A 12143-nucleotide genomic window follows, 5' to 3' on the forward strand; every position below is an offset into this window, starting at 1 on the left:
TTGTAAAATGAGTTGATGTGATTATCAAATAAGTAGTTAATTAAATAATCAATCAAATATAACCTCTAAATACAACTTGTCACCAACGGCACCTCAGATCTGTTATTCAGAATGTGTGGATACTTTTCCTGGAACAACGCGCTGAAAAAAACAACTAGACCCAATGAATTCACAACGATTTATTAAAATAGTGTTCTCATTAATATGACAGTACCAATCATAGTAATTATTAGTTGTGCATTGCTGTTTGAGCTGCATGTGATGAAGCCGGTCACTGGCACGCTTTACTACCGCTCTAATTTCTTAACCAAATGCATCCTATATAAAATAAACCAGATTTATATAGGCCTACACAAAATAAATACAATATTACAACTTGCATTTGCACAAAACAAAAGGCTGCAAATGCACTCGCAAACTGTCAGGTGTAACTAAAATGGTCCCAAACATAACTCCGGCGCTTTCGCTTAATTTTTCCTTGTGCCTGTTTTGCGGTTTAGCAGCACGCACGCGCATGACCCTGCTTAATAGATGAACGATAAGTTTTATCGATTAAATGTATTATCTGCAATTAATCGATCGTCAAATAATCGTTAACACCCCTAGTCGTAACTCTATCTTCAGATAAATGTACAGACTTCTTTCTGATTTCTTACTCCGGACTTCTCCAATCATTTGATCTGCTTAAACGCTTTTTCTTACCATCAACTGCAAGCTAACATTCAGTTCTGCCTTCATCCAATCAACAATCGATTGATAAAACCAAAGCTGCATCCCAATTCGCCTACTTATACTACGCCCTAAAAGGAGTTACTCTTTTTGTGAAGAAAAGGTACATATTTTTGAGTGTGTAGCAGAAGAGTAGGCAAGCTTTGTCTTATACTACTACATACTACTTCGTCATCTTTAACAGACTCTGTCGCTTAGTTACATGCATCCTGTCACCGTTTAAACTGACCTGTCAATCATCTTGTCACAGTTCAAATCCTCCACATTCAATTTAATTTTATTTCCTACCGTTTTGGAGATAAATGTTGTAGTCCGTTGATCTGCCAGTAGTATTTCATGCGGAGACTCTCCTTATGCATTTGCACTTTGAATATAATGACGCATTTAAAAGTTAATGGCCAAACGTATCATTACAAAAGTTCAAAATGCTGATGCAGATGAAATATAATGTGGATAACATTGAATAAATATATTTTCGTCAGGTTAGATATTGATAATTAATAATCACTCAAACCTCAAACCATTATCTAAACCTCTCTACATAACTGCCGGACTCAAACATCCTCCATGTAGTTTTTTAACACTTTTTTTATCCGCGTTTGTAGTTCTAATGGAACAATCGTCCAACTCTCAATGGGTTGTGGGCAATATCAGCGGTTAGAGTGTGCGTGGATCTGCACTTTGGATTCTGACCAGAAATACTAAACCATCCGGGTATCTTTGGAATAGTTATTTTAACATACTATGATTTGGGACTCACTAATTCTATTTTCGAATACGATTTAGACACAAGCAACACAAGTTTTTTTTTTTTTTTTATAATTTAATTTACTCAAATATACGTCACAATAAAGAGGAAAATATCTGTTGCTACTTCAGTTTCATCACAAATTTAACCTACGCTAAGGATGTAGGCAAGCCTAATGTTATGCCATGTTTGAAAAGAGATTGGAAGTGATACAACCCCAAATCAGAAAAAAGTTAGGACCGTATGGAAAACGCAAAAAAAAAAAAAGAAGTGATTTCTAAATTTACTTTGACTTGTATTTCATTGCAGACAATATGAACACAAAATATTTCATGTTTTGTCTGGTCAACTTCATGTCATTTGTAAATTTGCATCCTTTCCTGTCATTCAGACCTGCAAAACATTTCAAAAAAAGTTGGGACAGGATCAATTTAGGGCTAGTAATGAGGTAAAATGGTTAAATAATGATGTGATTTGAAACAGGTGATGTCAACAGGTGATTGTCATTATGATTTGGTACAAAAGCAGCATCCAAGAAAGGTCTATTTAGGAGCAAAGATGGGCCGAGGATCGCCAGTTTGCCAACAAATACGTGAGACAATTATTGAAATGTTTAAAAACAATGTTCCTCAAAGAAAGATAGGAAGAGATTTGGATATTTCACATTCAACAGTGCATAACATAATTAAAAGATTCAACGAATCTGGAGGAATTTCAGTGCGTAAAGGACAAGGAGCGCAAGCCTAAGCTGAACAACCGTGATCTCCGATCCATCAGGCGGCACTGCATCAAGAATCGTCATTCATCTATAAGCGATATCACCACATGGGCTCAGGACTACTTTGGCAAACCTTTGTCAAGTACCACAATACGTAGTTACATCCACAAATGCCAGTGTGGCGGGGTGGGCGTGGTCCCGCGAGGTCTGTAGCGGGAGAGAGAGGGCGGAGCCGAGCGGTCGGTAAGTAGGTCAAGTGCAAATGACGAACACCTGTCTCTGATTGCAGTAATTGGCGTGGAGAGACCGCATATAAGCGGCTGCTGGGAGAGAGTGGGGAGAGAGAGACCGACTGGGACTTGCCACGTGAGCTGCCAAACAAGACCTGAGTGACTGTGCTGTACAAGAGAGATCAACTAAAAGAGAGAAGAGTGAACCATTGATGATTGAGGCGCCCTCGTGCGTGATTTATGTTTGTTTATGAGAAAGACTGTTTAATAAAGTTGCAAGTCCCAGTCACGCCGACCCCGCCTTCTTCCTTCCTGACCAAGAGTATTCCGAACCGCTTCACACTGGTGCCGAAACCCGGGAAGGAAGAAGAGAGCCGCCGCCATGCAGACCCCGCCAAAGACGCCGCTTGCGGACCTGGTGTCATCGCTCGCTGGTCTTCACCAACAGACCCACGAAGATCTGCTGGCCGTGAGGGCCGAGCAGGACAAACGTTTTGAGGCCCTCATTCGTGCCCAGCATGAAGACCGCGAGCTGTTCCGGAGCTGGATGGTCCGGGAGATTCCGGCCACCCCCCCCGTCTACAACCGACTCGGCCGCCACCATCCACCTCTCGAAGATGGGCCCCGAGGATGATCCGGAGGCGTTCATCGACCTCTTCGAGAGGTCCGCCGAGTCCCGGGGGTGGCCCCGGACGGACTGGCCAATGCGGCTCCTGCCGCTGTTGTCAGGAGAAGCGCAGGTAGCCGCACACCAACTGCCAGTCCAGAATCTCCTGGACTACGAAGACCTGAAGCGCGCCATCCTGCAGCGGGTCGGCCGGAGCCCAGAGCAACAGCGGCAGCGCTTCCGAAGCCTGACCCTCGGCGAGTCCGGCCGACCCTTCACCTTCGCGCACCAGCTCCGGGACTCGTGCCGCAAGTGGCTGATGGCCGGCGGAGGCGACGTCGAGGGAATCATCGACCGTGTGGTGCTGGAGCAGTTCGTCGCGCGGCTTCCCCAGAAGACCGCGCAGTGGGTCCAGTGCCACCGCCCGACGTCGCTGTCCCAGGCCATCCAGTTGGCGGAGGACCACATGGTGGCGTGCCACGGGGTCGGCGAGCCCCTTCCTTCGGCTTCTCTCTCTCTCTCTCTCTCTTCTCCTTCCCCCCCTCTTCTCTCCAAGCCTGTCCCTCTTCCCAGGTCGCGCAGCGGGTTTCCGCCCAGGCCAGCACCGAGGTGGAGGACAGGGCTGCCCGCGGAGGTTCCGGCAGTACCACGACCATCAGCTAGAGGAGGGGGAGCCACCAGCGACCCGTTCCCCACCACGTCCGCGTCGGCGCTCTCTCCGCGCCAATTTGGGGAACCGCTGCCAGCCACTAGAGTGGCGGGGAAGTCTGGGCCGGCTTGTTGGCGTTGTGGGGATCCCGGACATTTTATCGATCGGTGTCCGGTGATGGAGGTGGGGACATTGATCCGGGTCCCCGACGCGCCGCAAGCTGCCCCCGATCAAGCTGGCCTGTACCAGATACCCGTGAGTATCAAGGGGGGTACTTATCAAGCTCTGGTGGATTCAGGGTGTAACCAGACCTCCATCCATCAAAGCTTGATTCAACCTAAGGCGTTGGTTAACGGCCGCGTGGTTAAGGTACGGTGTGTGCACGGGGAAGTGGTGGACTATCCGTTGTTGCCCGTGGATATTCAATTTCGGGGTAAAACGCATAGTGTTGAGGTTGCAGTTAACCCGCACCTCCGGCATCCACTAATTTTGGGTACTAATTGGCCAGGATTTAATAAACTATTGGGGCACTTGTGTGTGGATGCCTCTTGGGGAAAGTGTAAAAAAAGGAAAGAGACGGTTGCTCAGGTGGGAGAGGTGGATTCGGGACCTCTGGGTGCTCTTCCAGGGGAACAGAGCGGTCTCGAGCTACCCAGCCTCACAGACCGCGATGATTTAACGCTTAAACATGCGTTTACTCAGGTCCGTTCCATCGACGGCCATCTCCTCCATCCTGACCAGCCGCTCTCTTATCCTTATTTTTCTGTTTTAAAAGATAGGTTGTATCGAGTGACCCAAGACGCTCAGACAAAACAAGATACAACCCAGTTGTTAGTGCCTAAAAGCCGTCGGGAAATGCTTTTCCAGGCGGCTCACGCGAATCCTATGGCCGGGCATTTAGGAACAGCGGCGACACTTAACCGTCTAATGGCCCGATTTTTCTGGCCGGGCATCCACGAGAATGTACGCAGGTGGTGTGCGTCTTGTCGTGAATGTCAGTTGGTGAATCCACCGGCCACCCCAAAAGCACCATTGTGCCCGCTCCCGTTGATGCAGGTCCCCTTCGAACGAATTGGCATGGACCTCATCGGGCCATTGGAACGGTCAGCACGTGGGCATCGCTTTGCATTGGTTCTGGTGGACTATGCAACACGATACCCGGAGGCAGTTCCGCTCCGCACTATTTCGGCGAAAAGTGTCGCGAGCGCACTGTTTTCCTTAATCTCCCGGGTGGGAATCCCGAAAGAGATTCTCACCGATCAGGGCACGGCGTTCATGTCACGAACGATTCGCGAACTGTATGAATTATTGGGCATTAAATCGGTTCGCACCAGCGTCTATCACCCACAAACAGATGGTCTGGTGGAACGATTTAATCGCACATTGAAATCCATGATTCGTAAGTTCGTTCACGAGGACGCCAAAAATTGGGATAGGTGGCTAGAGCCTCTGTTGTTCGCTGTTCGCGAGGTCCCGCAAGCCTCCACGGGGTTTTCCCCCTTCGAGCTTCTCTATGGACGCCAGCCTCGGGGGGTGCTGGATGTCCTTAGGGAGGCTTGGGAGGACGGACCTTCGGCGAGTAAAAATGAAATTCAGTATGTCCTGGACCTGAGAACAAAACTCCACACTTTGGGGCGGCTGTCAATGGAGAATTTGTTGCAGGCTCAGGACAGACAACGACAGCTCTACAACAGAGGCACTAGACTGCGTCAATTTTCACCGGGAGATAAAGTCCTTGTATTACTCCCTACGTCGAGTTCTAAATTACTCGCGAAGTGGCAAGGGCCCTTTGAGGTCACACGGCGAGTTGGCGAGCTCAACTATGAGGTCGTGCGGTCAGATAGGGACGGGGCACGTCAAATCTATCACCTCAACCTCCTCAAAAAATGGTCTGAGGCGGAGTCAGTGATGCTTGCGACGGTAGTGAGCGGAGAGGAGGATCTCGGGCCGGAGGCGGTCCAAAAGCCTCAATCTATCGCTCTGGCCTCGGGAGGAGACCACCTCTCACCCTCGCAGCTCACTGACGTAAGTCGTTTACAAGCAGAATTTGCTGACGTCTTCTCGCCCCTACCCGGCCGGACCGACCTCATTCAGCACCACGTTGAGACGGAGCCGGGCGTGGTTGTTCGCAGCCGGCCTTATCGCTTACCTGAACACAAGAAAAAAGTCGTTCAGGCAGAATTAGAAGCTATGCTAGACATGGGGGTAATAGAAGAGTCCAACAGTGACTGGGCGAGCCCGATTGTTTTAGTCCCTAAACCTGACGGCTCGGTCCGGTTCTGCGTGGACTACCGTAAGGTAAACGCGGTGTCAAAATTCGATGCTTATCCAATGCCAAGGGTTGACGAATTGCTTGATCGGCTAGGAACTGCTCGTTTTTATTCGACACTGGACTTAACAAAGGGATATTGGCAGATCCCCTTGTCTCCTCTATCCAAAGAAAAAACAGCTTTCACCACGCCGTTTGGATTACACCAATTTATCACCCTTCCTTTCGGCTTGTTCGGGGCTCCTGCGACCTTCCAGCGTCTGATGGACAGAATTCTCCGGCCGCATGCTGCATATGCCGCTGCCTATCTAGATGATATCATCATCTATAGTGCGGACTGGCAGCGTCATATGCAGCACTTGCGAGCTGTCCTGAAGACGCTGAGAAGGGCGGGGCTCACGGCCAACCCAAAGAAGTGTGCGATTGGGCGGGTGGAGGTAAGATATCTGGGCTTCCACTTGGGTCATGGGCAGGTGCGTCCCCAAATTGATAAGACCGCAGCCGTTGCGACCTGTCCGAGACCCAAGACCAAAAAGGAGGTTAGACAGTTCCTGGGGCTGGCGGGGTATTACAGGAGGTTTGTGCCTAATTATTCGGAGCTCGCCAGCCCGCTGACTGATCTAACTAAAAAGGAGGTGCCAGATACAGTTCAGTGGACGGAGCGGTGCCAGCAGGCTTTTACCCAGATAAAGGCTGCTCTGTGTGGTGGACCGCTCCTACAAGCTCCTAACTTTTCTCTCCCTTTTTCCCTACAGACTGACACCTCGGACAGGGGGTTGGGCGCAGTCCTGTCCCAGGAGGTGGAGGGTGAAGAGCGGCCGGTGCTGTACATCAGTCGCAAGCTCTCTAAGAGAGAGACGATGTACAGCACCATAGAGAAGGAGTGTTTGGCCATCAGGTGGGCCGTTCTCACCCTTCGCTATTACCTCCTCGGGCGGGAGTTCACCCTCTGTTCGGATCACGCCCCCTTGCAGTGGCTCCACCGCATGAAAGATACCAACGCGCGGATCACCCGTTGGTATCTGGCGTTACAACCCTTTAAGTTCAAGGTGGTCCACAGGCCGGGTGCTCAGATGGCTGTGGCTGACTTCCTCTCCAGGAGGGGGGGGGGGAGGCTGCAGGCCGGATGGCTCCCCGGCCTGAGACGGGCGGTGGGGGTATGTGGCGGGGTGGGCGTGGTCCCGCGAGGTCTGTAGCGGGAGAGAGAGGGCGGAGCCGAGCGGTCGGTAAGTAGGTCAAGTGCAAATGACGAACACCTGTCTCTGATTGCAGTAATTGGCGTGGAGAGACCGCATATAAGCGGCTGCTGGGAGAGAGTGGGGAGAGAGAGACCGACTGGGACTTGCCACGTGAGCTGCCAAACAAGACCTGAGTGACTGTGCTGTACAAGAGAGATCAACTAAAAGAGAGAAGAGTGAACCATTGATGATTGAGGCGCCCTCGTGCGTGATTTATGTTTGTTTATGAGAAAGACTGTTTAATAAAGTTGCAAGTCCCAGTCACGCCGACCCCGCCTTCTTCCTTCCTGACCAAGAGTATTCCGAACCGCTTCACAGCCAGTTAAAACTGTACTGTGCCAAAAGGAAGCCCTATGTTAACAGTGTCCAGAAGCGCCATCGACTTCTCTGGGCTCTGAGGCATCTGGGATGGACCATCACACAGTGGAAACGTGTACTATGGTCAGATGAATCAGTATTTCAGGTATTTTTTGGGAGGAATGGACGCCGTGTGCTCCGGACCAAAGAAGAAAAGGATCATCCAGACTGTTACCAGCAACAAGTCCAAAAGCCAGGGTCTGTCATGGTATGGGGTTGTGTCAGTGCCCTTGGCAAAGGTAACTTGCACTTCTGTGAAGGCACCATTAATGCTGAAAAGTACATAGAGATTTTGGAGCATAATATGCTGCCTTCAAGAAAACATCTTTTCCAGGGACGTCCATGCATATTTCAACAAGACAATGCAAAACCACATTCTGCACACATTACAAAGTCCTGGCTGCGGAGGAAGAGGGTACGGGTACTTGACTGGCCTGCCTGCAGTCCCAACCTGTCTCCAATAGAGAATGTGTGGCTTCAAAATGCGACAACGAAGACCCCGTACTGTTGCCCACCTTAAGACTTGTTTGCAGGAAGAATGGGACAAAATTACACCTGAAACACTTCATCACTTAGTGACTTCAGTCCCTAAACGTCTTTTAAGTGTTGTGAAAAGGAATGGCAACATTACAAAGTGCTAAATGCTTTACTGTCCCAACTTTTTTTTAAATGTGTTGCAGGTCTGATTGACAGGAAAGGATGCATATTTACAAATGACATGAAGTTGACCAGACAAAACATGAAATATTTGTGTTCATATTGTCTGCAATGAAATACAAGTCAAAGTAAATTTAGAAATCACTTTTTTTTTTTTTTTCGTTTTCTATACTGTCCCTACCTTTTCTGATTTGGGGTTGTAATATCCGAGTCTAAATGTCCCATTTCCGACCTCAGTGAGTTCCAGACAATTACCATTATTTAGTTAGTAACATTAGTTAATTCCCTAGCATTACCTAAAAACAATAAATATGTTATCACTTAAAATACATTAATAGAGATTCTACAGGAGTGTTATGGTGTGCTTAGTCAGCATGATGTTAGCATGTTGCTAAGCTAACAGTTCAGTATGCTACTAAGCATAAAAAATACATAGCACACACACACATATTGGGGAAAGGTTCGGTCACTGGTCACTGGTGTAGAAGTCACTTTCAAACCAAGCAGTTTTCCATTGGTCAACATGTTCGAACCGCAGTGTCTGGGGCGGTTGGCGGGCGCGCTAACAAGGACACTGAAGACCGCAGCCGTTAGCATCAGTCACTAGCGTGTCTCTTGACGAAGTGAGTCAAAATTGCATAGATTCCAATTAAAAAGGACAGATATTGAAGGTGAAATTTCTGAAATACTGAATAAATTCTACTTCCTTTTACTCTGGAGTCTTGGATGAAAATCTTCACTTATCGTATATGCATTCTTGGATTGCCGTCTCCATTAAGGATTCATAAGAAATTTAGCCTTAGATTTTTAGGGTTTAAAGCAACCTTTTTGACGGTGAGGCCTAAAAACGTTACCTTGTTGGGAAGCTCACTAGGTCTCAGTAAAAGATCTTCCTATTTCCTGCATTCCACTCCACTTTATGAAGGTCCTCTTTGTTTTGGCACGATGCCGGCACACCTGCTGTGATTGATTGTAGTGTGGAATATAAGACGGGCAGAGCGAATCAGTCGGTGTGAAGTCGAGGAAATTGCACTGTCACCGACACCCTCCTCTGACTGTAATTCTCAATCCGAGAGATTTCGGCCCACTCACGCTCTTGAGGATTTCACCTTTTCCCGCTGAGAGGGTCTATTTTCTACTTTAACCGCAGACTTTATCACACTTCCTGTTTTTCTCGTTTACACACTTTCTCCTTATCTCTTACATTTCTTCTCATCTGAAATTATGTTTTCCTTTCTTTCAATAACTTTGCAGTACATTACTGCAGTGTTTGAATTACGAGGGGACCAGTCTCTAACATACCCGTACCTCGGAGTGACATTTAAATTAGTTTTCAGACCTTTGTCTGACATATTAATTTGATAAATATGTATTTATAATTATAAAGATATATACTTTTTAATAATAATAATATATGGTTTTGTTTTGTTAAGTTTAGTGGTCAATGTTAATTAGAATTTGAGCTATGCATTACAATGGTGTATTTCCCACACTTTTCAAGCTTTTATTTATTTATTAAGTTATTATTTTTATTATAGATTTTTTTATTAATTATATATTACATTTGATATATTATTATTGAATGTTTAAGCATTATATTTAATATTATATTATTATATTATTCAATAAAATAGTGGTATATGTTATTAATTATAATTTGAGCTCTGCATTACAATTACATTTCCCACAATTTTCTCGCTTTTATTTATTTATTTATTTATTTAGTTATTATAGATGTTTTTATAAATTATAATATTGCATGTTTATATTAATTATATTATATTATTATTCAATAAAATAGTGGTCTATGTTATTAATTATTATAATTTGAGCTTGATTAATTATAATACTGCGTGTTTAAGTGTAACATAACATAACATAACATAACATAACATAACATAACATAACATAACATAACATAACATAACATAACATAACATAACATAACATAACATAATACTAAAGAATATACTGGTCTCTGTCATTAATTATCATTTGAACCGTGCATTATAGAACCGCTATAGGTGGTTTCTCCATTGGTTGCATTTCAATCCATCCATTTTTATCCCTTTCCCACATCTGTTCTCCCTCTTTCTATTTGCTCTCAGTATTTCATAGGCCCACTGGAGCAAACAAGACATTTGCGTTAGCATCTGAGCAGAATTATGTCTCATGCATTAGCAGCGCTCATGAATATGCATGAGCAAATTTACTCATCAGCAACCTCATGTTGCAAATATCATCTCTCAAATTGCGTAGGGCACCAAAAAACAAATATAAAATAATTAGTGCATGTAAATACAATATGGAGCCTCACCCCAAAGATTTTGGCTGTTTAAGTACTGTTTTGTTCCCTGACATCAGTGCTGTATTGATAGGAGAGTGACAGATCGAGTCACACCCGTGAGTGATGTTTGTAACGTGTCACATTTGGAGGTGTAATAAGGTGTGAAATCAAGCAGGGCTCTAATTGTGCTGGTCTAACAGCAGATGTGGCCCATTTGAGGAGATGTGATTTTGATGAGATGAGTGCCATAGCAGAGCACATAAGAGAGCAATTCACACGTACACAACCAATAACACTCCAATATCACTTTAAAACATGATAGATGATACTTATTCAATATGATATAGCCTACACTACCATTCAAAAATAGGTTGTTTGTTTGTTTGTTTTAAATTCAGCAAGGATACATTAAATTGATCCAAAGTGACATGAAAGACATTTATGTTACAAAATATTTCGATTTCAAATAAATTCCAAAAAACTATGAAGCAACACAACTGATTTCAACATTGATAGTGTTTATTAAGCAGCAAATCATAATATTAGAATGATTTCTGAAGGATCATGTGACACTGAAGACTGGAGTAGTGGCTGAAAATTCACAGGAATAAATTACATTTTTAAATTGTAATAATATTTCACAATATTTTCAGTTTTTGACTCCATTTTGATCAAATCAGCCGAAAGTTAAAGGTGCTGTATGTAAGTTTTTGACTGCACTAAAGCATAAAAATACCATCATATGTATGTGATATTTAGGAAACATGCAGTTATTCTACTTTGACATGTTAGTTCTGTGTCGGATTGTCTGTTTTTGTTTTGGCCTGTGTGTTAACGCACGTTGCCAGTTTACCCAATAGTATTTCGACACCCCAGGTTGCTAGTTGGCGGAAAACACTGCGTATTGTTGCCATGGAAGCAAGCAAACAAACTGGATCATAGATCGTAGATTCTACCCGACCTAAAAAGCCTCGGCTTCCATCTAAATATCTCTATGAGTAAACAAAATTTTGAATTTGGACTGCTGTACCCATTTCAACCACTAGCTGTCATTCTTACATACAGCACCTTTAAACTTTTGAACAGTACGACATAGTATATATCATATGATATAAATATGTTGCAAAATGATGTTACCTTACCTTCTTTTGATGTGGAAATCTTCTCCGGTTCATTTCTTCTGTTGAACATGAACACTGGAGAGCTGCTTTAAAGTAGAAAATGAAGTTGTAATTCTAATTGAAAGCGACACTGATGGTGTTTTTGTCATATTTAATGCTGTAAAGCTGCTTGCTTTTAATTGATCAATTGTATAAAGTACTATATAAATAACCGTAACGTGACGTGACTTTACTTAAGTACTTAAGAAAATGTGCAAACATATCATCATCCCTATGATCAGATGCTTTCTTTACTGCTGTTTTCTCACCGCTGTCATTTTTGTTGCATGTTTATTTTGTTATTGAAAGGAAAGCGCGCAGCACATATTTACATATATGGAATGGCGAGATGTTCGCTAATGGTATATCGCTGTTCACGTATTTCAAAAGAAAGAACGAGAAAGAACTTTGCCTTGAGTATGTCGCGGCCTTTAGAGCTGATTTACAGCAGAGTTGAACTCGGTTTGCATCATTGACCATTACTTTCCTGTTAT

General features: G+C 44.7%; 1 protein-coding gene across 1 annotated transcript in view; it reads left to right on the forward strand.

Moving 5' to 3' along the window:
* Positions 1–12143, forward strand: part of b4galnt4a (beta-1,4-N-acetyl-galactosaminyl transferase 4a) — a 297930-nt gene that overhangs the window by 229396 nt on the left and 56391 nt on the right. The gene's annotated exons all lie outside the window — the stretch shown is intronic.

Source organism: Gobio gobio (genome assembly GCF_949357685.1).
Source record: "Gobio gobio genome assembly, chromosome: 25".
Lineage (NCBI taxonomy): Eukaryota > Metazoa > Chordata > Actinopteri > Cypriniformes > Gobionidae > Gobio > Gobio gobio.